The sequence below is a fragment of the Marmota marmota genome, unplaced genomic scaffold, assembly GCF_001458135.2.
Source record: "Marmota marmota marmota unplaced genomic scaffold, marMar, whole genome shotgun sequence".
NCBI classification, from domain to species: Eukaryota; Metazoa; Chordata; class Mammalia; order Rodentia; family Sciuridae; genus Marmota; species Marmota marmota.
The window spans coordinates 4,732,261-4,758,344 of record NW_025999853.1 but is presented as its reverse complement, the minus strand read 5'-3'; the positions used below and the strand labels follow the sequence as shown (position 1 = coordinate 4,758,344).

Genomic DNA, 26,084 nt, shown 5'->3' with positions numbered 1-26,084 from the left:
GCCCTCAGGCTGGTGGACCCCACAGCTGTTAAGAGGGGAATTAAGGGCTTCAGGGGAGGGACTGAGAAGGTGAGACTGTGGACCAGAGGCTGCTCTAGAAGGTGGCCAAAGTTTATCAACTAACACCCCCAGTGCTGGTGATCAAACTTGAGACTCGTGCATGCTAGGAAGTGCTCTGTTACAGTTTGGAGATGAGGTGTCCCCCAAAAACTCTTGTGTGAGACAATATAGGAATGCTGCAGGTGAAAGGGTTCCATTGTGAGTGTTGTAACCTAGTCAGTGGATTAATCCTAATCAGTGGATTAATCCACATATATGGGTTCACTGGACAGTCACCTGAGGCAGGTACGGTGTGCCTGGAGGAGGTGGGTCACTGGGGTTTTGTTCCTGGTCAACAGACCACCCTCTGCCTCCTGGCCACCGTGTCCTGGGCTGCCTCCCTCTGCCACGATGTCTGCTTCACCTTGGGCCCAGAGCTATGGAGAGGGCCGACCGTGGACTGAATCTCTGAAACCATGAGCCAACATAAACTTTCCCTCCTTCTATATTGTTCTTGTTGGGTCTTTTGGTCCCAGCAATGAAAAATGGACTCAAACAGGCTCTACCACTAAGCTCCACCCTCAGCCCAAAGAACATGTCTTTTAAAATATGGAATGTGTACCTCCAACCCCCACCTGCCCACCCAGCTGGCCACCTGGGCAAACCGGCGTATGCCCCTGGGTCCCCGGAATACGGGCACGTTCCGTTCTTTACTCCCTCCTCCCTGCTATCCATCCAGCCAATACTGATGGATTTCTTAATTCTGCCCCAGACGCCAGGGATACAGCAGTGAACCAGGCCCCTGCCTCCTTGGAACTTATTCAGATGGAGAAACCTGGTGACATTTTCATGGCAGAGGGACTGCGGTGCAGGGTAGGGTGGCACAGCTCTGTCGGGAGACTTTTTTGGAGGTGTCCCGCCCTCCCTAAGAGCGGGTCTGCCGGGAAGAGGTGACTCTGGTGCTCATTTGTTTGAGATTGGATGTTCTTCATCCTGACAGGGTCCCCGAGGTTTTCCTGACTCCAAGGACACTGCCACCTCCCGGCTCATAACAAATGATGCTCAGGAGCATGCCAGCCCTCCCGCTCTATGAGGCAATCCTCGGAGGCCCTTGCCAAGATCAACTGTTTGGCCTTCTGCCTCGAAAGCTGATCCTCTTCCGAGTCTGATTATTGCTTTTCTGAAACACAGGCACCATGACATCATCGCCCCCTCCCTGGCTTGGGGATCTGATGGTCAGCATGAAGTCAGGTTTGGAGAGGTGCCTGTTCTTTGCCAATGCCCGGGGAGGCCTGGGGCGGGGGCCCTGGAGTGAAGCAGGCTTTGGGGGGGGAGGTCCCCAGAGACTGGGAGGGGGTTTGCTTTCAGATCTGTCACCAGCATCTGGGTCTGCCCCTTGGTGCACGGGGACGCAGCCTTGTGGTGGGGGCAGAGCTGACATTCCGTGGAGACGCAGCGGCCTGGTTTGACTAAGTTGTATTGGGATATTTCCAGTGTTACTAGGAACCACCCGCGGGGTGCCTTCCTGTCACTCCAGCTCCCCGGGCTCTCCCCTGGGCCATCTCTAAACAAATCCTACCACCAGCCACCTCAGGCACCTGTCCAGCCGCCCTCTGCCTGTTGGTGTCTGCTTGGTGAACAGTTCGGCCATCCCCCCAGGACAAGGGGTGACACTGTGAGGACTCAGGCAGGCCCGTTGGTTGTGGGGCACCTGCCGCAAGACACTGTCATGTGAGAGGGGAGGCTACGTCTTACGCTCACAGGTCAAGGCCCTGTGGACAGGAATCCCCTCTTGCCACTGCGGGGCCGTGGCCTTGCATCAGAAAGGGTTCCTTCGTTTGCCAGAAGCTGGGAGGACCTCAGGGGTCTTCTAGTCCTGCACACTCATGGCAGGAGAGGAACCTATAGCTCAGCACGAGGTCACTTGCTCCTGTCCTGTGGCAAACCGGCAGCCGGCCTGAGCTTCCCGACTGTCCCCACTACACCGCACCCGAGGTGAGAAAAGATCTTGACGCAAAAGACCTCAGAGATGTTCCAGACATTTCTCGAACCCCTCCCCTCTGCCTTTCTGCTCCCGGGGTCACTGAGTTAGAACACCTGACAGTTCCTCGAGACTGAGTGGATTTTAGAGCCAACCTCAGTCAGGGCTGGGGACAGGGCTCAGTCTCACACATGTGACTCAGAAACCTGGAGACCCCCCGGATGGCGGTCTCCAGCCAGCAGCCTGCAGGCCAGGTGTGGCCCGCAGACCTGTTTCACGGGGACCCCCGCGAGTTGCTGGTGTTCTGATTGAACAGCTGGCCGACCTTCACAAAGTGGGAGACTTCACACAGAGTGTTTTCTTAAACGAGGGATTTTCTTAAAGAAAATCCAGCCACCGGTGTGCCCCATTTCTTCAGGCAGGGCCAGCTTCTTGTGGTTGGGACACATGCCCTAGTTTGTCCCCTTCTTGCTAGCTGCTCTCGGTCATTCACTGGCCAGGAGGCACCCGAGTGTCTTGCCGGGGTCTTTCTGGTGGCCTCCCTTGGGCCATGTGTGTCCTACATGGAGTCAGGCCCACAGGAGCATCTGGGGTCCTTCTTCAGGCGCTCAGGCCCTTTTGGGCCAGGGAGATGTTCAGGGCCTCAGGACGGTCACAGGACTGTTGTCGATCGACTGTGATGTTGGACAGCTGGCTGGGATGTTGGACACCCCCCCCCCCCCCGCCTCTGTGCCCATCTACCCCACAGTGCCCTTCTCTCTCCAGCCAGGCTGCCCGGGGCGGACCCTCCCCAGCTGGGCTGGGCCTGGTTATTCTCTCAGGCAGGTGTTTTCTGAGCCCCCGGAATGGGAACAGCAGGGGGCTGGCTTCACCCAGGAGGGAGACAGAGTCACAGAAGACGTAAGCCACGGGCAAATACGTCTTTTGAAAGCTTCCAAAAAGGATAGTGGCTCACAGCTACGGGAGGAGCCAGGGCAGGCTTCATGGAGGGGGAGGTGTGTGCGGTGGGCCTTGAAGTTGACCATGAGGCTTCAGGGATGGAGACTTGGGGAGGGGGAGGCAGGGGAGGTGGGCTCCAGGCAGGCTGGGGGGGGGGGAAAGGCTGGCGGAGGCCGGGGTGGGAGGAGGCGTGTGCTGAGTGTGGCTGGCCCACAGAGGCAGGGGGATGGCATTTCAGACACGGCCCCGTAGGAGCTGGGGTTAGATCAAGGCTAGGAATTCACTCCAACATATATAAAGGGAGGAGTCCGTCAGGAATGGACATCTTTGACTCAGTGAGGCCGGGGGCAGGTTTTGCTGAGGGAAGACAGGAAGCAGGAGCGTGGCCGCGCCCCTGGTGGAGGTATTTGGTTCTTGTTGAAATGCTAGTGTGGCCTTCTGCCCCAGCTGACCTGGTACAATGGTAGGGAAGTCCCAGGACACCTGCGGCCTGGTATCATTTCCACATGAATGTGTGCTGTGTGTCAACTGTCTGTGCCTCCAAAGCTCAGGATGACATCTTCTGGTCCCTTGGCGGTGTCGGGAGGCGGTGCCTTAAGATACGATTAGGTCCTTAAGAAGGGTTGTTGCCTGTCTCGTGGACCCGGGCTAGTTACCGCCAGAGCAGGCTGTTAGAGCTCAAGGCTGCCTCTACCCTACCTCTTGGCCCTTCCACTGTCTACCGTGAGTTGAAGCAGCTGAGGCCCTCACCAGAAGTTGAACTGATGCTGGCTGGCACCATGCTCTCGGCCTCACCGACTCCAGAATCATGAACTAAAATCAACCCCTTTCTCTTATAAACCATCCAGTCTCAGGTGTTCTCTTATAGCAACAGAAAGTGGACGAAGACAGTATCGTCTCCTTCACCAACTTTAAAGGAAGCCCTCAAATGATACGGTTAGGCCTTCCATGGTCTCCCAGTTCCCAGCCAAGGCCTGCCACTGGCTCGGGAGTGGAGGTGCAGTGAGCTGTGTGCTGTTCCTTCCTGCCCCCCTCTTCCTGGGCCTGTTATGTAAGTGGGTGGTGGCGCCCAGCAAGCTGGTAGCTTCCTGCTGCAGTGGCAGGGCCGGGCATCCGAGCTGGCACCGCTCAAGTTCCCCGAAGCATTCTGAACATTCGGGAACACAGGAAGGGCTGCGACGTTTAAGCTCCTTTTGTTTTCAAGGAGGGTTGGGAGCCCATTGGGAGGAGAGGAACAAAACCAGGAAGGCAGACTTGCTTTGCAAAGACAGTGTGTCCGCTTGCTCGGCCTCTGGGAGACCCCGTGTGCCCCTGACTGCACAGCCACACGTTGCCACCTGCTCACAGGCAGGACACTCCCATACCCCTCCACTCACCTTCCTCAGGCACCCGGAGACGCAGACACATGGGTCCAGGCACACACAGAAGCTGGGGCTTCTGTACACAGGGCCACCACCTGAATCCGACATCTGGGGGACATCCACACACAGAGATGGGCAAGCACCAACACGCACACGTGTACCCAGGTGGCGCCCCGTGCAGACACACCCAGACACATACCACACAAGGACACCAGACACAGACGCACAGAGACATTCTCTGAGTCTCAGACACGTCCCCTTGGAATAAGTGACAGGCTGGACTCCCACGTTCACGCGCACCCCCATCCTGTCTCCTTGAAGAAGCAGCTCCACAGAAAATACAGGGAAGAGTCCCTTTCCCAAGGGACCAGGGGGCCTGCCCCGCCTCAGCCCGCTGCCCCTTGGGCCTCGGCCCTGAGGAAGGGGTGGCAGGCTAGATAAAGTCCCACCAGGGCTCCATGAGGGGACGGCAGTGAGTTATTCCATTTTTCTCCTCCCCGTTTATCTAGAAGATTCCACGCCATGTCCTTGATTGGGTTCCAAGTTTAGATTCTTCTTTCACAAAGTGAATGGGTTAAGAGTTGAGGGGAGAGAGGGCTGGCGAGGCCCTGGGGGAGGTGACTGGGGCTGGTGGAGCCGCCGCCATCTCCCCAGCATGGAGATTTCTCTACCTTCCGTCAGCCCCAAGCTGGAGCCTCCGGGGGCCGACAAAGGAGGTGAAAGAAGATCTCAGGGGTTCCCCACAGTGTCTCTGACAACAAAATGAGAAAGATGCCCAGGCCATTTGCGGCGGGGGTGGGGGTGGGGGGATGGAGCTTNNAAGGTGGAGGAGGAGGAGGAGGAGGAGGAAGCCGGGGCTAGCAAATGTCCGAATGCCTCCCACACCTTTGATGAAATCACACCCTTAGCCGTTGCTTGGGGTTTGGCTCCTGGATCTGGGTGAGTGACAGCAGAATGGCAGCCGTGGAGGTAGAAATGGAGGCTTCCCCAGCCTCTAGGAATTTCCATGAAGATACCAGAGAGAGTGAGTTGCATGAAGGCCCCAGAAAACCACACCTAGGTCTCAGAGAGGCCAGGAGAGGGGCCCAGTGGCCGTCTGGGCAGCATATGGAGAGGCTCTGCAATACGGCAGGATGCGAAGACAGATCAGCGACCCTTGTTAGAACATGTACAAAAACCTTCCTCAAAATGTTTGTGTCCAGGGACTGAACCTCACCGTGAAAGAGGCTCCCAGGGTCCACAAAGGCCAGGGGCGGCCAGCTCTGGCTTTCTGTCCAAATAGGTGGTGTGGCGTGGTGGGGAGGGGCTTCCTGGGCCCAAAGAGCCAGCCAGCTCTGTCTTTTCTGCCAGCTGCAGCCTAAACACCTTCTGAACGTCTCTCTCCTGTTCTGCCGCAGCCTCTTCCTGGAAATCTCTGCAGCCTTCCCTCTCAGCCAGTTCCTGGGACGAAAGCCTCTCTCTGCATGTCCTGCAGGGGTTCCTGGAATCCTGAAGGTGCCACTGGCTGGGAGAGGCCGCAGTGCTGTGGGATGATTAAGGGGAGGCACCCTGGAGGGAGCCGGGGCTGGGTGACCAGGCCTGGACTAAGATAAGCAGGGTGGACACTGCCTGAAAATCACGTAAAGAATGAGGTGAAGGAAAACAGAATGAAAACTTCAGAGGCTGCCTCCAAACTCATTAGTTAGAATGATTTCAACATCATATTTTGAAAAACGAGCATCAGGCAAATCAATCCACCGACATCTTCAAGAAGGACAGGATCTGGGCGGGCGCGGGCCTGAGCGGCCTCCCTGGCCTCTCTTGCCTCCCAGAGGCCGGGCCTTTCTGGATTCGCATCTCAGCGCTCCTCCCGCGAGGTGGAGGTGACATAGAGTAAACTGAACGTGCCTCAGGAGGGAGATTGGTAACGACCTGCGGCCCAGCTGTGTGACCACATCTGCGTTGTGGCACAGGGGCCCTGCAGGATTTCCTTTCTTGCTTAGAACTCTGTGTGGGTTCTAAGGTGAAGGCCAAACCTGTCGCGCTAGCCCTTTCCCTGGAAGCCAGAAGACACCGTCTGTCTGCCACACTGTGCTGCTGAGACCCCCGGGGCTGACCTTGGCCCTGAACTTCATTCACATCATCCCAACCCCAGCCCTGACCACAGCCCGAGGGGCCTTTTAAAGTGCCTTGGAGGCCCGGTGATGTTCCAGGTCTCCTCTTTTGCATCTGTTTTGAAGCCCTCATCTCTGACGGCCCTTAAGACATCGGGGGCAGCTGTGCTTAGGGCTTAGGTTTGGAGATACTACGGTTCCTTCAAGGGCAAGGAGAAGAGAATAAAAATTCACCAGCTGTCATATAAGTTCACAGATCCTTAAAGCAGGCGAATCTTAGGAAAGCACTGGATGCAACTCCGGGCTTTCAAAGATGGGCAGCTTTAGAGTTGCATCCAGTGGTTTCTAAGACCCTCCTGCTTTAAGGATCTGTGAACTTATATGACATCTGGTGTCCCTTTCCCAAGGTCACAGGAATAATTTTATTTTTTGTTAAACAGCTACTATGTGTCATGCTTCAAAGTGTTTTATATTCATCAGCTCATTTATTCCTCCTATCACCCGTGAGGTGGGGACTGTTAAGATTTCTGCTTTCTAGAGGAAGTACCTGAGGCCCAGAGAGGGAAGTGACTTGCCCATAGTCACACAGCAACATGTGGTAATGTGGTATCTGAACAAGGGTAATCGGACTCTAGCACTTCCAGGCTAAAGTCTTCTTTGCTCAAGCCAGATTTCTCTTTATGACACTAAAGGCAGGGAATGAATAATCTATGAGGTGAGGAATTTGCTTTTTGGCTCTTAGATTTACTCCCTATGAAAACAAGTCAGAGAGCGAAGGGCCAGGATCCTGCTGCCCCTTCTGTCGGTTGACCAGGCGCCAGAGGGACGCCATGGCTCAGCAGCCCCGGACAGATAAAGGTCTAGTGCTGATTCTTGGACCAGTGACTTGGCTGCACAATGCAGGGTCAAAGGGGGTGTGGGTGCCAGTCCCACATCACCAGGCACAGCACGGCCCCAGGAGTCCCAGCATGGGCTGCCATGATGGAGACCACGTCGGTGAGTGCGAGGTGCTGGGTGAGCCCCCCGTGAGTGGGACCAGCAGGGTGGCTCGGCCTCCAAGTCACTTGGTCATCTGTGAACTAATGGGCGTGGCCGGAGGACCTCCAAAGCTCCTTCCTGCCCTCGGATTCTATGACCCTGAGCTCTGGGCTCCAGGGTGTGGGGCAGGGAGCGGGGTGCTGGAGCATCAGCCTCCAGACGGCCAGCAGCTGTTTGGAAACACCCCCTGCACCTTCCCCGTCCTCTCTATTTCTCGGCTTGGCTCAAGGGCCGATTATATTACCAGTGGAGAAATAAACCAAAAACCCAGGGAAATGGCTGCTTCCCTGTTTTCTTCATCGCATTTTCCACGTACGTCATGCACAAGGCTTTTGCAAGAGCCGGGGACCGCCATCGGCGGGTTTTGCTCCTGCTTCCATTAGTTCATTGGGTGGTTATAGATAATGACATAAAACTTGTTATTGGGCCAGCCCTGGACGGTCTCTGGAGCAGTCATGTGGGTCCACTCTGAAGCTCCTTCCCGTGGAGGCGTAGGACTTTATTTCCACTCGGAATCTCAGTTTCCTCTTCTAGGAAATGAAGGTACTAGAAATACTGTTTGTCCCACAGGAAGGGCTAAGAGGAGGACTGATTGATTTAATATCCTGTAAATCCAGGCCTAGAGGAATAACTGGAGGATTAGCTGCTGTTTTTACGAAGCACTTCGTGTTCGTTTACGGATCTGACGCACCCACCGACGCCATCCAGCTGATGGGATCTTACGAACCTGGTTCTTGACTTCAGAATGAGAAACAGTGACTTGTTCCGGGTCACACAGTAAGTGGCAGGGCCCCTAGTTTCTAGGGTGGCTTTTTTGAGACCAAGGTTAGACTATCTTCTGTTTTCCCACTGCCAGCTAACTTCTGCTTGTCCTTCAGGACCACCCAGACATCACCCCTCCCAGGAACCAATACTTGGTCCCCCAGGCTGGCTTCCAGGACCCTGTGCCCCCTGTGCCCCCTCTGCCCACCTCTACTTCCCCACTGCGGGCAGAGATGGTGTCTACGAGGAGCACTCACGCCGTCCTCAACTCTGTCTATCTTTCATTTAACACCTTCCTGTCTCTTACATCCATCCATCCAGCCAGCCAGCCAGCCATCCTTTTATCTTCTTGACTTTTCGTCTTTGGACTTTGCTACAGTCTTCAGCTTACATTTGGGGGCTCAGTAAATGCTGGTTGAAATAAATGGATGGGAATTCCCAGGGGCTCTGACAGAAGGAGTGTTTGTTCATGGCTGGTGCTGGGTCAACCCACAACTCCATATTCTTCCCCCCAATCAGGACCTATCCACAGACACACAGTGGTGCCAAATATTTGAAATAGGGACACCCTGGAACATGGGTGTGAGTACTTGAGAGATGCGTTGAAGGTCCCCAGCGTGGTCCTGGGTTTCAGGGGCGGGTGAGTTTCCTGGCGCCTGGCGGGGTGCCTTGGCAGGGTGTCCCTGGATGCCGTTCCTCTGTGCAGTGTGTTAAGGTGGCCAGTTACATGGTCTGCACGGGGGTGACCGCCTGTGTTCTCATGAACCTCGCCTCCTCCCTGGGGTTTCTTCTGCTCCCCAATGTTCATGAGTCAGGCTCTTCTGGGCCGAGGACTGGTGTGAGCCCATGTTGGAGCACCCTGGATGCTGCTTAGCGTGGCTCTCGGTGACATGGGTCCCACCCCTCTCATCAGATCCCGGTCCACCTCTTCAGCCTCACACTCCTACTGTCCACGCGTCACACAGCTTCAGTGCCCAGCTGCTCCTGCAAACACGAAGGCTCCTCCTGCCTCTCCCCCGCTGGGCTTGCTGACCCTCGGCCTGAGATGCCCCCTCTCCCCCTCCCTCTGCTGGGTAGGACCCCTGTCCTCAATCCCTTGTAGCTCTCCTCCTCCAGGAAGCCTCCTGCACCCTCAGGGCGTGCCAGTGGCCTGCCTGCCCATCCTCCCCAGATGGGCTTTCTCCTGTGTCTCCCTCTAGACCTGGGGGCACACTCGACCCTTTGCACTGTCACCTGGAATCTATGGCGGTAACTGACCCAGGCAGCGCTTCAGACCTGTTGGTGGACTCACGAAGCGCATTGATCTCATCAGAGGGAGGACGTGGGTGCAGACTGTGGGCCTCTGCATCCGGGGACTCCGCTAAGGGACCCCAGGGGCCACCGCTGGAGCGGGAGGTGTTGGGCTAGACCCCGCTTCCAGCCCTGACCCCCTCGTAAGCACATCCCTGGATTGACTCTCCTAGAAAACAGTCAGGAGGGGGGTCATGGGACGGCGGGGAGGCCGGGCTGGCCCTCAGATCTCAGCTGGATGGCCCCCCCCCACCCCCCTCTGCAGCAGCACAGGGACAATCAGACTGGCGACAGAGTTAGACCGAGTCCCGTGGCATCATCCCATAGGAAGAGACCTTAGACACTGTGCACACACGTCCACCTGGTGGTGATGACCGGCCCCGGGCAGCGCTGCCTCCTTCTGGCTTGTGACCCGACCAATAGAGCTCACCGGCTCCAAGTGAGCGTCACTCTCCGGAGTTCAGTGGTATTATGGGATGGATCTTCAATGTCCCCCCAAGGCTTGGTCCCCAGTCAGCAGTGTCCCGAGGTGGAGCCTTGGAGAGGAGACGGGATCAGGAGAATTGAACCTCATCAATGGATGAATCCACTCTGAATTCACAGCCTCACGGGCTATGGGAGGTGCTGGTAACTTCAGGAGGTGGTCTTAGCTGGAGGAGGTAGGCGGGTCATGGGGCATGCCCTGGAAGCTGTATTTTGTCCAGTTCTCCCCGCCCCCTCTGCTCCCTGATGCCAGGAGGGGAGCAGTTTTGCTCCTCCAGGTCTTTCCACCGTGGCCTGCTGCCTTATCACCGGCCCAGCCACGATGAAGCCAAGTGCCCATGGAATGGACCTCTGCAACTATGAGTCAGAATAACCTTTCCTCTTTGAAATTGTTTTATCTCAGGTACTTTGTCACAGTGAAGGAAAGCTCACCCAGGGGCTCTGAGAATCCTGTGCACTTCAGGATCCCTGGGGAGCTAAATGTCCAAATGCATCTTTAGGGTCTCTTCCGAGAGTTTGATGTAGAGGGTCTGGAGGTCCGGGAATCTGCACTTTAGTCAAGTGTCCTTCACTCAGAAGTTCTACCCTTAGGTGTCTCTCCAAGAGAAATGAAAATGTAGTGTCCACTTAAAGACGTGTGTGTGAAGGTTCAGAAAGCTTTATTCACATCAGCCCAAAGGTGGACACAGCCCACGGGTCCCTGGACTAATAAATGGATGGGACGCTGCTCATCCATACAAGGGGCTTATTAAACCACCAAAAAGGGACGAAGTGGTGACGCATGCTACGACATAGATGGCGCTCAGAAACATGCTCAGAGAGAGACGCCAGACTCAAAAGGCCATGTATGAAGTGTCAGGCAAACCTATAGAGACGCAGAGCAAATTAGTGGTTGTTGGGGGTCGCTGGGGGCTCAGGGATGTACACTTTAATAAGTGAATTGCACAGTATGTTCATTATATCTTAATAAAACCATTATTAAAAAAATACCAAATGAGTCGCCCCTGGGAAGGTGGGAGACCCAACTATTTGAGAAGCATTTTTCAGAGGCGTAGACTATGCCTCCCTGGCCTCTAGAAGGGGGGTGTCCCTGCTTCCAGAGCATGTCCTTTGGAAATTCTCACACTGTTTCCAGTTAGGAATTCCCTCCATTTTCCAGAAGGGTAAACCAAGGCATGAGCTCTGAAGGGACTTGGGGTGTGATTGGTATCCAATCCCAACTTTTTTGATCAGGAACCATATCAAAAACAAGTGAGGCTGCATCTTGGGAAGGATGACTAGTTATTTGCTTTAAAAACTCACACTAAAAATTATGCTTGTACTCTATACGGATCCACTATGAACACCGTGAAATAAACACAGTTTACACCTTAAAAGGCGAGTTTCAACAAGGACAAGAAAATCCTCTTTGGGTAAGACTTGAGCAGAGAGCTATGAGCTGGGTATAATGAGAGAGGCTTAGGAGAGGGCATATGGGTCAGCAGAGCTGGCCCTTAAGGCCAGACAAATGAAGAACAGAGACTGGACTGAGGAGAGAATGCCACGGGAGATCGAAATCAGAAGAAATCACATTCAGGCCCCCAGGTTTCAAAATTCCAATATTTTACTCTTGGTGTGGACTTGACCTTGACCTTGACCTTCATTTTACAAATGAAGATGATAAATACTTCTAGGATTCTCCAAAGCACTAACTGAGGATGTATTTAAAGACAGAAAAGAGAGAGTCTTAGGGAAGCAATATGAAAGGAAGGAAATAGGGATCAGATTCCAGTTTCACAAACATCGATTGAGTACCTACTGTATGCAGAAACTGCTAAAGAGGAATTTCACTGGAGTCTCTAAGCTTTAGGGAGCCCCTGGTTTTGTGGGAGACAAGACCTACAAGCAAGAGCCTCCGTACCAGGCCATGGGGAGAGGGCCAGGAGTATCAGGGCAGGAGATGGGAACAAGTCACAGCTGAAGGTAGGTCCTTCTATGTGCTGGGTGGCAGCTGTCCTGCCAGGCGAGTGCCCAGGGCCCTGGGGTGCCTTTGCAGAGGCCCTGGCTCCTGGGCACCCTCCCACATGAACCCCTGCAGTCCACCCAAGCAGGGCGCTTGCGGGGCTGATGAAGGACACGGGCACAGGAGCAACACAGCGCCCCAGGTCATCCGTTTCTCCCCTCCCGCCAGCCCCTTGGGGCCATCAGTGACATTCCTTTCCCTCCTAAGCAAACACGGTTGTGTACTGCAGCCTGCCAGGAAGTGGAGCGCCCCCAGGGACAGCCCAGCCTCCTCCCGGCCTCCCTCCCTCCCTCCCTCCACGCCTGAGCTGGCTGCACGGGCCTCCCCGCGTGGTGGCCTCGGTGGCTTTCTCCTCTTTCTCCCAGTTCCCAGAAAGGGGAGGAGGGGACGGGAACTTGGCCGAGGCCTCCTTTTGGAATCGCCCTCCCCAGCTCCATCCTGGGGAGCAGTTTCCACTGCGGTGACCTGCGGTGGTTAGCGGGCGGGTGGGAGGACAGCGAGAGGTGACACGTGGGGGCGAGAGAAGAGGCCCCAGTCCTGTGAGAAAACGGAGGAGGCGGACAGCAGAGGACGCGGGGTCAGGGATGGGCACTCGGGCTGTGATGTTCTTCCCTCCAGAGCAGTTTTCTTAGAAAAATTAAGAAAACAAGTACAAGAAGCCCACGTCCGTCCTTAAAGCCAAAGAATGAAAGTGGACCTCAGGGTCTAGGAGTGGCCAAAAAAATGCCTCCTTGTATTTACTTTTTCTTTTTTGGTACCGGGATTGAACTCAGGGACACTCGACCACTGAGCCACACACCCCAGCCCTGTTCTGTATTTTATTTAGAGACAGGTTCACTGAGTTGCTTAGGGCCTCACTTTTGCTGAGGCTGGCTTGGGACTCGCGATCCTCCTGCCTCAGCCTCCTGAGCTGCTGGGATGACAGGCCCCTGTGCCCGGCCACCTCTTAGTGTCTTAAGCTCCGCAGCTTTATCTGTTTGCTTTTGCGCATGCCCAATACTTGAGAGGCTGGGGGTGTTTCTGAAATGTTAATTGGTGACTGTTTTCACCGTGGTATGTCCTTGCTCTCTGGAGAGCCTCCCGCTTCGAGCCACATGGCTGTTCCGTGGCTTCAAGACAGAGTTAGGAAAACCAAAATAGTTCTCAGCAGAGCAGATCGTAGATTTGGGGAGAATGTGGGGAGCAAGCCCAAGGCTTCTCCTCTCTGAGATGGGAAAAGGGCTCCCCTGACTGGAGCAAAGGGGCGCTGAGCAGATAAATCCACAGATGGGGAGATTTTTTTTCTTCCCCTGGAGGTGGTGATGGGAGCTGAGCCCTGGTTCTGGCGCATGGGCCCCGAGGCAGGTGTCTTGGAGTTCAGGCTGGTAAGGAACTTGCACGCCATTTCCTGGGGAGAACTGCATGATGGGAGAGGCACAAGACTCTACAGAGAGGAAACGGCTCCAGGAAAGGCCTGGGAGCATGGAGTCCCCGACAGCATTTCTGGTGCCTAATGAAGTATGGACATAGCAGAGAGATTCCTGTGTGGCAGGGAGGACACGGAGCTCAGCACAGAGAGCTGAAGTAGACCCCAGGGATGGGATGGGCGACGGACTTAGAAGCTGCCGTGAGGCCCCTTAACTGTGTGCCACAGGTGACGGCTGGCTTGGTTCCCATGGTACCCATGACATTGACCCTCCCCTCCCCGTCCACTGGAGCTAGCTCACGCTCCAGAAGTTTGACACAGCTCCAGAAGGAGGGGAGGGGATCCCAAACAGCTTCATCCATGTTGGTGCTCAAAGTAGAAAATACACTGAACCCTAGAAACATCCATCGAACCCTAGAAACGATCCTACCTTGACCGCAGCCGAGTCCTCCTGGGGTAACGGACGGAGGCCCTGACTCCTGTGCTCGCTCAGGGTTGGCAGTTTCAATACAGATGGACGTCTGAGTTCTAAACACTTCTTGAGCACTTCTTTTACCAGGTTTTTTGGGGGATAATAGATGAATAAAGATGCAGTAGATGTGCTTACGACGGGCGCTCCAAGAAGTTTTCAAACACTGCGTTACCAAGGCAAGAAGACCCCAGGGGGGTTTTTGCAGGCCCCACAGTCTGTGGAGGGTGTTTTCTGGTGTTTGAATGAAGGACAGAGGGACTCTAAGGGGCCTGCTTTTGTCAGCAGAGGTTGAGGAACCATGAAGTGGAGGGGGAGAATGGAGGCAGATATCACAGGAATACTAACCAGCAATACTGCCTCCTCTCCCTGGGGTTCTCCGTTATAGGAAACATTCAGGCAGAGCAGTTGGAGTGAGAGGAGACCTGTTCAGCTCATGGGAGAGGTTTTTGGTGAACACTTCTGCACTGATAGTAAGAAGTTAGGAGGAAATCCAAGGCCTGAATCTCCTGAAGCCACTGGCTGAAATGTTCCAGGACGTGAACCAGTTCAGGTCTGTATGTTGCTGCATCTACCAAAAGCTTGGGACTGTCTCTCACCTGTTTTTATTTTTTATTTTTTCTTTCTTTCTTTCTCTCTCTCTCTCTCTCTCTCTCTCTCTCTTTCTTTCTTCCTTTTTTTGTGTATACTGTCAACTTTCTGTTACTGTAACAAAATACCAGAGATTATCAATTTGTAAAGAGGAATGGTTTGCTTTAACTCATGGGTTCAGAGGTTTCATTCCATTTGGGCCTGTGTTGAGGCAGCACATCAGATAGGATCATGTGACAGAAGGAACTTCTTGATCTCGTGGCAGCTAGGAAATGAAGAGAGACACAAGAGGACGGGGTCCCCAAATACCCTTCAAGGGAACACGATGACCCAACTTTTCACGAGGTCCCACCTCCTAGTAGTGCCCCAAGCTGGCAACCAAGCCTTCAATGTGTGGCCTCTGGGGAACATTCCGGGTCCAAACTCTAATGGTATGTGTGGGTTTTAGCTCTTCTGTCTGTTCTGTGTATCATGGGACACTGCTCTTTGACCTGGAAGACGCCACCCAGTTCACCTCTGCGGGTTTATAAGGAGCAAATCCAAGGGGCCAGCAGGAGAGGGATTGAAGGACCTCTACAAGGTCCCCTGGGTCTTTTCTCAGAACCTACTGTGGACTCTCCAAGGCCACAGTCATGTAAGGCAGGGCTGGAGTTCTGGGGTCGGAGATGAATTTGGGTGGTGCATGGATAGATCAGTGCACTGACCCACGTGCTGAGAAAGGGACTTCCTTCCCGTTAATTTTGTAGACTTGAGATTCCATCAATGGAGTCTCAGTTTGGTGCCAGAGCATCTAGAACCTTCCCAATGCTTGTAAGCTTCTAACTCTGGGAGACTGGAGATTGTGGCAGGCGAGAGTATCCAGCATGAATTTAATAATATTGCTGTGTGTGTGTGTGGTGTGCGTGTGTGTGTGGTGTGTGCGTGTGTGTGTGTGTGTGTGTGTGTGTTTACATCTTTTAATGGTCATTTTCTTTTGTTTAGGGCAGGAGTTGTTGGTCTCCCTTTTAGGCAGTCCTATAGAGTTTCTCTTGAAGTAACTTATTCATTGAAGTTAAGATGGAGGAGATTTAAAGAACAATCAATAATTAGATCAATCATAGCCTCGATCGTATACAGCATGGTAAAGATTGTCATGGTGGTGACCGATGATTGAAGTTTGCGAAAGCTGGACTTGAGGTCTTGGTTCCAGGGAAAATTCTGTCTTTGGCGGTTGAATGGGAAGGACGCAGCACACCTTGCTGCCAGGTACCTATGCTGGCGACTTGGCTTTGGAAAGCTCTCCTTGGGGCCAGTGGGTGGCTTGACCTCAGGCGGTTTGCTTCACTCCAAGGGTCCAGTTTCCCCAGTTGCAAAATGGGACTATCCCTGGGTGTTGGGGCAGAACGCTCAGAGAAATCTCTTGAGACAGAGTCTCGTGCTCAGAAAGCAGAGTTTATCGACAGGAAAGGCTGCCAGTCTGCCCAGCAGAGTGGCACAGCAGCCAGAGTCTCTCCAATAGAGGTTTTATGTCTCTTTAGCAAGGAACAAGAGCAAGCTGGACTTGACCTTGGCCGCAGCAAGCTGGACTTGACCTTGGGGCAGGTGGCTGGGAAACAACAGATTTGTGCATTTAGGGACCTGGAGGGGACGGTTCTGGGAACAGCGTATCTTCAAGTTTTCTTGGCAGTTTATAAGTTTCAGTTCCAGGATTAACATGGGGTTACTAATGTCTAGGTTACCCCATCACTAAGTCCTGGGGAGGTGCAGGGTGAAATGGGGTGGCACCCGCAGAACAGGCAGGCTGAGCTCAGAGCCTGGCGCGCAGGAAGCACCCAGTGAGCAATTGTGGTTTTTGTGGTTAGAAAGATTTCTGACCCGAGGTGCCGGGCGACAGTCCCTGGTCACTTATACCAATGAGTGTGTTTCACACTCTTTCTTCATAGTGAGCTTGGACGGGGGAGGTGATGCAGAAGCCCTGCATGGGAGGGAGAGTTGGAAACGAGGAGACAGGCTCCTCCTGACCGTCTTTCAGAGCAATTGCCTCCTTTGCCCTAATTCTTCATCCTTCGCTGTGTCGATTCCTTTCCAGGTGACCCCTCTAGTTTGAACATGATCTGTCCCTCTGAGGTCCGTAGGCCAGAGACTTGGTTCCTGATATAACGGTATTCAGAGGCAGTTTTTAGGAGTGGGGCCTCGTGGGAGTGAGTAGGTCCCTGGGCTCCACCCTTCTCGGGTTGGTTACATGAGGGTGGGTTGTCATAAAGTGAGTTTGGTTTGCTCAGCTTGTCCCCTTGCTGGGTGACCTCTCTGTCCCATGCGTTCCTGCCAGGTGGTGCTATTTGCCCTCATCAGGAGCTGAAACTCATGCCCTGCTCTTGGGCCTCTTGAACAGTGAGCTAAATAAACCTCTTTTCTTTTTAAAGTAACTAGTGTTAAGGCATTTTATTATAGCAACACATTTTATTATGGCAACTTTGTCTTTCCTTTAACGGAAGAATTATACTTCCCCTGTCCTTAAATTGGGCAAGGCCACGTCACCTGCTTGGATCAATGGGATATTAGCAGACACAATATAAGCAGTTGCTTAAAGTGCATAGGTATTTGGGCATTACCCTCTGCACCTCTTTAATGACCAGAAAGGAAACAGTTGAACTGACGAAACAGCAGAATTTGGAGGCCCCCTGTCTGCTGATGCGGCTACATCATGGGAGGAGGGGGTGGGAGAAGGAACACGAGGTGACTAAGTGCCCAGCTGAGACCAGGACCAGTCTTGCCCATAGTCATCCCCGAGACCACACCAGCCAACATCATAAATCCAGGACTGTGACATCACAGGGTGACTCAGGCAGGAGGTGGCAGGACAGGGAAGCCCTGGTGAGGGGCTGGCCCGTCGTAAAACCTCAGTCTAAATAGGGACAGGGCGGGAACATTAGTAGACAGGGCTGGGCTGCGGCACCGGGTGGTGTAGGTCAAATAATAACTTGAAATTTATTTTGGAAAATATTTTCCCAAGTATCTCACTGAGCCCGCGGGAATGAGAGGTGGCAGAGGAGTGCCCGGGGGAGGCTGACAAGGTCGAGGCGGGGCTTCTGAGCAGCAGGGCTCGACTTCAGGGCATCAGATGTTCCTGGGGACAAACCCCTACCCATCCCCAAACTCCCCTGCTCCATGAGTCGGGTCTGTCTTAGGAAGGACTCCATCCCAAATCCCTGGACCCATTCTCCAAGGACTGTGGCGACAGCCAGCATTTGCTGAGCACCGACTGAGTGCCAGATGCTGTTCTAAGCTCTTTACACCTTTATTGGCACAATTGTCACCACAATCCCGTGGGAGGAACTCCCATGAACTCGATAAGAGAAAACAGCACAGAGAGGTAGAGGAGGAAGCCCAAGATCACACAGCGAGGAAAGGAGAGCTGGGGCAGCCTGCAGACAGGCTGTTCAGAATGACTGTAGTGTGTGCCTGCTGCGCAGCCCTGGGGCGCTCTGAGTTTGTTATTAGGTGAGAGGATGCACATGAAGCACTGAGCTCACTGCCTAGTATTCAAGAGAGGCCCCAAATAGTACAATGCCAAGTGTGTTTGCTCGTTTGTGTCCCTACAATGAAGTACCTGAGGCAGGCTCACTTTATAAAGAAAAGAAGTTTGCCTCACTGTTCTGACCCAAGGTCAGAAGGTTGCATCTGGTGATGGCCTTCTTGCTGACAGAGTCCCCAGGTGGCACAGAGACAGGGAACTCATGTGTGTTTTTGTGTGTTTCTCTCTGTTGAATGAAGACACCAGGGTTCAATCTCGGGGACTCCACCCTGATGACCTTATCTAATCCTCGCCACCACCTGAGGCCCCACCTCTAAACACCGAAGCTGGACGACTTTCCGCCCTATTAAAACCTCACAGTGGAGATAAACTCTCAACCCGTGAGACCCAGGGGGACACTCAAACTCTATCCGGACCAGGACGCCAAGTCCCTGTGGTACTGATGTCCACCTGGCTTTCTTACCTCCTGGCAGTGACCTCTGTGGTCAGTCCTCCTTGGGAAAGGCCATCTTCGGGGGCGGGGGGGGGAATGCCCTGGTCCATGATTGGGATAGAAGGTGACTGTAGGACTTGGGGTCAGCGGCAGCAAGGCCTCAGGTGGCACTGGCTGCCCCTGGAAAGTCAGGGAGAAGAAACTGGAGATGGTGGCTGACCTCGAGGGGGCGAGGGCCAGGGGGCGGGGAGCAGGGGAGGTCTCTGTGTCCTGAGATCAGGTCCCTTCCCAGGACCTTCCCAGGAGGTGGGCGAGTCTACCCAACACGTGGGGCTCAGCACTGGCCAGGGGTGGCGTGGGGGTGGTGGCCCTGGTGGGGGATCATGTCCCCAAGGCTGTGGATTCAGGAGAAGATGAGCCCACCACTGACTTTTCCCTGGGTTCTAAAGGGACATGGGGTAAGGTCGTGGTCACCTGTGTCATGGCCAACGTGCTGGCCTCTCTCTGTGGAGCGCATGCTCTAGGGTGGGGGCTCTCTCTCCCCCAGGGCCAGCTCGGTGCTGGACTGAGGGCCAGGCGAGCAGATAAGGTGACTGGGCCCTTCTTAGTGCCTCCTGGTGAGAAGGTGCTGTGTGCCCTGGTGTGGCCTTTCCCACCCGCCCAGCGCTTCCCGAGGTGCTGCCCACGACGCCACCCCGTCCAGGCTGACTCCTGATTCGGATCAGGGAACCGTGTTGCTGGGGCCTGGTGGCCGCTGACGGTAGGGCAGTGGTTGTCACCCGGGGGAGACTCTGTCCCTCCGTGGACACTCGTCCATGTCTGGAGACACTCTTGGTTGCTGCAATTGGGGAAATCGTGACCAGCGTCTAGAGGGAAGGGGAGGACAGGGAGGTTCCTAAACATTCCAGAACACGCTGGTCTGTCCCCACACCAAAGAATTTTCTTGTCCCAAATGCTAACAGCGCTGAAGCCCAAAGACCCTGCATTCGAGGGTCAAGGTTAGGAGCAGATTTACTGAAATTCAAGAGAACTGGTTGGAGCCCACACCATGTTACTTGCTTCAGAGGCAGAGGGGACCATTGTCTTTACGGAATGGTGCTGGAGGGTCAATTTGAGTCTGTGTAACAGCTAGCTGCTGCCCTCTTCTCCTGGCCGGTCCTCACCCCAATACACACACTCTGTGCAGAGTGGGTGGCCAGGGTGGTCCAGGGCCTGGGGACAGACCTTGTCAGAGCCCAGGGGCCTGACGGTCCATGTGCTGCTAGTGGCGAGGCCAAGCATGGAGAAGTGCATCCTCTGTCCCAGGATCCAGGATGTGGAAAGTCCCCTTCCACGTGCCTGAGTCAGGGATGTGATCCACTCTGCGGCCAGTGGCCTTAGCTGCCTGACACTCGGGGACAGCATCGAGGTGCCACAGAGCTGCAGACACTCACGCGCAACCAGGCAAACGAGATCCATATAAACGTCTGGTTTCCCCCAAGGAAACACTTTCCCGGGGGGTGGAGGGGGCAGCAGCTCCATGCTAAGAAGCAGGAGCCAAGCCTAACGAATCCTCGCCATAAAAATCTGTCCCACATGGACAGAGCCTCAGAGCGGGAGGTGACGTCAGAGACCGCCTTGTCAAGCCCCCTCATTTCCCATCTGGCCGTCTGGGACCCTAAAGGGAGGAGACGCTTCCTCAGGGCCACACCCTGGTTACGGGCAGTGAGGAAATCAGGGCACAGGGCTCCATTCTGATTCCCAGCGGGTTGAGGGGCGAGGGGAGGCCCTGCCTGGTTAGATGGGGACATGGTTTTGCCCCCCGAGTTTCCAACGAGAACTTCGCACAAAACAAGAATTTGATGCTCGACCACGGCCTGCGACTGGACTTTACTGCTGACTCTTCTTCTCCTGGCCCAGAGGCAGCACTGAGGCAGTTCCCTGCGGGGGCCTCGCTCCCTGTAAACACATACACACACGTCGGCCACACACACTCAGCACCCGCCTGTCATCCTCTCCCGGAGCGACTTAATGACTTCCACGTGACCCACGGCGCAGCTGTCAGCTCCCCTAGGCCCAGCCCCTCGGAGAACCGTTAGTTATCAGGTTGCCCTTCCACCCCTGCTTGTCCCCAGCCCAGACACACTCTCTCCCCTTTCCACAACACACACACACTCACACACTCACTCACACTCACTCACACTCACACACACACTCACACACTCACACACACACTCACTCACACACTCACTCACACTCACACACACACTCACACACACACACTCACTCACACACTCACTCACACTCTCACTCACACTCACACACACACTCACTCACACACACAATCACACACACTCACACACACACAAACACACACACTCACACACACTCTCACACACTCATACTCACACTCTCACACACACCCAAACACACACACACACACACTCACACACACACTCAAACTCACACACACACTCAAACACACAATCACACACACACACAATCACACACACTCACACACTCACACTCACACACACAATCACACTCTCACACACACTCACACCCAAACACACACACTCATGCACACTCACACACACACACTCTCACACACACTCACACTCACACACTCACACACTCTCACACACTCTCACACATACTCATACTCACACTCTCACACTCACACCCAAACACACACACTCATACACACTCATACACACTCACACACAATCAAACACACAATCACACACTCACACACACACACTCACACACACACACTCACACACACACACCCAAACACACGCGTGTGGTAAGAGAGGCCTAGAGGATGCCCCCAGGCTCTAGCATTTTCTATCAATGGTAATAATGATGTCACCTGAAAAATCACCACCAGGCTCTGAAGGTTGTTTTTTGCTTTAACTTATGAAGACCTCTGCTGCCCAGCCCAGAGGAATGCACAACCACAACAAAGGTAAGAAGAAAGTATGAAGAAAGGTCAGGAGACATGGTGAGGAGAAAGTGCTGACCTGCTACTTCCAACCAAAGCTCGAGTTGGTGTCCGTGGAGAGGATCTGGGGACTGGGGATTGGAGAAGGTCATGAGGGTGGGACCCTGTGATTGGATACAGAGGGCTTTAGGAGAAAGGGGACAGAGATTGGAAGAGACACACATGCACTCCCTGTCTCTCACCATGTGATGCGCTGTGTCACCTTGGGATTCTGCCAGCAGGAAGGATGTCACCAGAAAGGGCCCCTCACCCTTGGACTGGCTCTGTGAGCCCAAACAGACCTTTCTTCTTTATAACTTATCCAGCCTGTGGTACTGTGTTATCAGCCACAGGAAACAGACAGGTACAACCAGTATGTCATTTCATGCTTTGAGTCTCTGGAGGGCAGGTCACACAGACCTTTCAGTGGTTACAAGTCAGACCTAGTCTGTGTTCCGATTCTGGCTCTCTATGTGCTTCTGCTTGACCCTGCAGGCAGGAAGTCTCAGTTTGCTTGCGTGTGAGATGGGTAAATACAAAACCAACTCATTGACTCTCAGGAGGGTTCAGTGACATGACCCCAATCAGGTGCTTGGTCCTTGGTAAGTGCTCAGTGTGTGTCAGAGAAGTTAGTTAACATACCGAGCTCACAGCAGGGAAAAGGAGAACCGGGATTTGAACCGTAATCCAGAACCCACTCCTAACCATTCCTCAGAGCCTCCAAGCCGCAGCCTGTGTTAGGTTGAAATTGCCAGTTTTCGTCTGATTCCTCCGAGGCCTTGGAGCAAAGACGGTGTGTACTTGATTGAGTTTGTAACCCTAGCAGAGAGCTCAGGGTCCATTGTACTGTGGGTGCCCACATACATAGTAAATCCTCCCTTGGTGCCCAAGGGGATGGGCTCCAGGACCCCTGTTAAATCTGCAGTTTCTCAAGTTCCTCACATCAACAGTGTCGTGTTTCTATCCAGCCTATCCACATCCGCCTGCGTACTTTAGATCATCTCTATGTAAATAGTTATTATATTGTATTGCTCAGGGGTAAAGCCAGGAAAAAAACGTCAGTCCACGTGCAGTACAGATGCGATTCTGGGAGGACATTTTCAGTCTGTGGTGGCTGAAGCTGCAGATGTGGGACCCACGGATACGGAGGACCAATTCAGTTTGCATTTGGAGCCATTCAGCAGTAGGACAGCAAAGCCACCTGGAGCCCAGGCTCCAGAGCAGCCTCCCCAGACTCGAGGCCCAGCCTGGCCCCACTCGTCACGAGATCCTGGGCAATGCCTTCGCCTCCGTGCGCCTCCTTTTCGTTTGTACTGAAATGGTGGTGACGGGCTGCCTGTGGGGCGGCTGACTTCGGGCTTAGAGAGCAGTCAGGGGAGGAGAGGCTTGTGTTGATGGTGAACCGTCTGCAAGTTTTGCTGGTATCCTCGCCCCTGGTTTAGGACCTCGCTTGCAGGCCCTGAACCAGCGTCGGAGATGAGTCTGTGGTTCATCCTGCAGGTTTGGGGCTGGAGGAGTTCAGCCACCTCGGGCCTAAGGGATGATGGTCAGCCAAAGGCAGCGTGTGGCTCAGGCCTGCCCTCAGGATGCCGAGGTCCCCGTGGGCTGATGTGAAGGAGGGAAGTTCCCCTCTCACAGTTCTGGGGCCAGGGTGCCCAGGATCATGTGCTGGAAGATTCTGGGTTTGGGGAGGCTCACCCCCTGGGTCATGGATGGCGCCTCCTCACTGTGTCCTCAATGACCGGAGAGGTCGGTCCCTCTCTGGGGCTTTCACAAGGGAACTGATGCCATTGACCATCTCCTCACAGTCTGATCACTTGGGAAAGTCCCCTTCTCCAAAGGCATCAGCTTGGGGTGAGGACTTCGACACACGTACTCGGGGGACACAGCCTTCCTTCCAGAGCGCTCCTCGTGGGCTCTGGCTCTGCTCATGGCTGTGTGAGACGCGTCTCTCCTGCTGGGTTAGAGGCTATGGGAGGCTCTGGTCCCTGACACCACGCAGGCTTGACATTTTGTCTCTGCTGTTTCGGTGGCAGTATGATGTCAGGCGCGGCTCCCATCTCGTGCGTCCTCAGTGAGGTCATATAACAGAACCGATCCCAAGGCGGGGTGGCGGGGAACTCGGGGGACTCACCACGTCTCTGGCAGGTGCCAGCAGCACAGGGCAGACCCTCAGCCAGCGTCTCCTCGATCCTGCCCCTGGGGCCGTGGGCGCCTCTCCTTCCTCCCCAATCTCCCACAATGCCTTGCAGAGAGCAAGTGTGTCACATGACGCTTGCCGAGTGGATGAAGGGAGGCTTGTTGAAGTCCCTGAGATGGACTCAAGGACATTAAACTAGCTGAGGGGGAGGAGGGAGGAGGGGGGGACCCTGGAGGGGATTTTGCCATCCTACTGGGATGCAAGACAGGAGGAGAAGAAAGGCAGAGTCGGGGTGGGGGAGGCCGGGGAGTCCGGGAGGCCCAGAGGAAGGCAGTGGGTGGGCCTCGGGGTGGGCCCTGCAGGCAGCTCGTGACCTCTGCGCCCCGGGGTGAGTGGGCGAGGCCTGGAGCAGACAGCTCCTGGGAAGCAAGTGTGATCCAGAAGGTTCCGCGGGAGTCTGTGCGAGGGGCTCGTGCTGGAGGCTGATCCTGGGTCAGGGTCGCACAGCACAGGGCAGGCCTCAGCGGGTCAGAAGCCAGTCGGCCGACATCCCGTCCGCGAGAGCAGACATCTCTCAAGCTGGGGAGGCTCTGTCACTTACGCAGCCTACAGGATGACGGCGGAGTCACCTAGGGGGTCCACCATGACGGGCGGATGCCATCACTCGCATCTGATGGATAGGGACATGCAGGGTGTCAACGGGATTTCCATGAAGAACAAGCAAGAGGGTCGTGTACACGGGCAAGGAACTCCCGGCCGCTCAAAAGGGGACTGGAATTTGAAGAGTGAGCCCTTGTCCATCTGAAGGGAACAGAGAGGGGGATGTTTCACAACAGGGAGCAGCATATGCAAAGAGGTGAGCAGGAGAGAGCCTGGTGCACTTAGGGCAGCCACAGGAACGGCACCGGCACGGGCATTGCGAGCACTCCACCCGCTCGGCCCCACCATGAGCTTCACGTGGGGATTCAGTCAATGCTCAAATGACGCAGTCTGCGGGAGTGCTGTGACCTCTGTTTTATAGATGAGAAGGAGGCTCAGAGTGTTAAGTGATCTCTTTAAGGTCACAATGATAAGGAGTGGTAGAACTGGCACACGGGACAGGCAGACAGTGTGACCAAGGTGGTGCGGCTTAGCCGGAGGGGATGAAGCATGTGGCCAGAGGGACGGAGCAGGACGGTGATAAAGGAAGGCACTTGGATCTGCCCTGTAGCAATGGGGAGCCACTCATGGTCTCAGCAGGAGGGTGTTGAAGGTCAGCGTGGTGGCACAGGGGGAAGATATTTAGAGATCTAGCCAGACCAACCGGAGGCTCTTCCCAGCTGGATACCCATGGCCTACCTGGAGCTCAGGTTCACATTCCAAAGGGACATGGTTATGCGGCTTCACAAGCTTCTTCTAGAAGACAAGGTCACTCCCTGGCCCTGTGACAGGGCTGTGCCGCCCACATCACATTTTGTGTCCTCAGTGCCTGCCTCTCGGCTCTCTCTATGTTCCGGGATTGCTGGATACTTTTCACCTCTTTATTCCAGTGCTAGCTGGGGTTCCTTTTGTGCCCTAGGGGTGTAGGCCAGTCCTGGGGTCCTTGAAAAGACATTCCGGGAAATTCTCAATGGAAACTCTCCCACCTGGTGTAACCCAAGGCAAATGCCTGCTTCCTCTTTCCTGTGCTGCCTTGCCTTGGTCCTCACTTGACCTGGGCTGACCCTGCCTGGCCACCAGTGGACATGCCCACCAGTCCCAGCTCTGGGACTGGCTGTGTCACTTTGGGCCAGTCACTGTACATTTCCAGGAAGCACCTGAGAGGGAGGAGGTTGTACTGGACAATCCAGACAATCTCCTGCAGCTTTCTAGAATGTTGATTCCAAGTGTCTATTTCATTCATCAGCCTGACTTTTGTTTGTAGATCCAGGCTCTGCTAGGTGCCAGGTACCACCCTGTGAGCTAGGCAGGCCCTGGCTCTCATTCCAGGGGCTCATTCCATTGAGGCTCCAGGTGCCAGCACCCAGGAAGGGTTAGGATGTGGGCCAGACCCGAATGAGCTTTTCATCCAAATTTACCTCCTTAAGGGGAGGCCTGGGCCAGCTGAATGTGCACAGGGGTCTTCTGAGAGAGTGTCCCCTTTACCCTCTGCCACTACTGCAATCAGGTGAGTGTTCCCACCAGGCCCCAGCTTCTTTGGAGTATTGCTTCCAGGTCACCCTGTCTGGTAAGATAGTGGTGAGGTGGAGCTGGCCGGGCATGCCCACCAGGGGGCGGCAGTCCAGCATACTCCCAAGCAGCCAGGGTCATTGGGAAAGAGCGCCCTCTGTTGGCAGGGAAGGGAGACCTTCATCTCTCCAGGGGCCTCCGGTGGGCCTTATCTCAGCCCAGGTCTGGTCCTTCTGGAAAGTCCTTGGGAGATGCAGGAGTTGGGGCCACGGGAGGAAGAGCATCTGGGCAAAGGAAAATGGCGTGACATATTGCTTTCTTCAAGCCAGCAAAGCTTTCCAACGTGTGTCCCAAGGTGTCCTGTCCCCGTCTATGTTGGGTGGTCTCCTCTGGGCCCGTCCATCAGAATCTTGCCGGGTTGAATTCGCATGGTC

General features: G+C 54.6%; 1 protein-coding gene and 1 long non-coding RNA gene across 4 annotated transcripts in view; one reads left to right on the top strand and one right to left on the bottom strand.

The window, feature by feature from the left end:
* Syn3 (synapsin III) overlaps positions 1 to 26,084 on the bottom strand; it is a 444,971-nt gene that overhangs the window by 79,734 nt on the left and 339,153 nt on the right. The gene's annotated exons all lie outside the window — the stretch shown is intronic.
* On the top strand, positions 1,044 to 8,654 carry LOC125616623. 2 transcript variants are annotated; one of them, XR_007347347.1, is made up of 3 exons: positions 1,044 to 1,290; positions 5,718 to 8,228; positions 8,330 to 8,654. It is a non-coding gene; the product is annotated as an uncharacterized LOC125616623 (long non-coding RNA). The 2 variants fall into 2 exon arrangements; XR_007347346.1 differs by lacking the exon at positions 1,044 to 1,290 and having other exon boundaries at positions 5,176 to 8,228.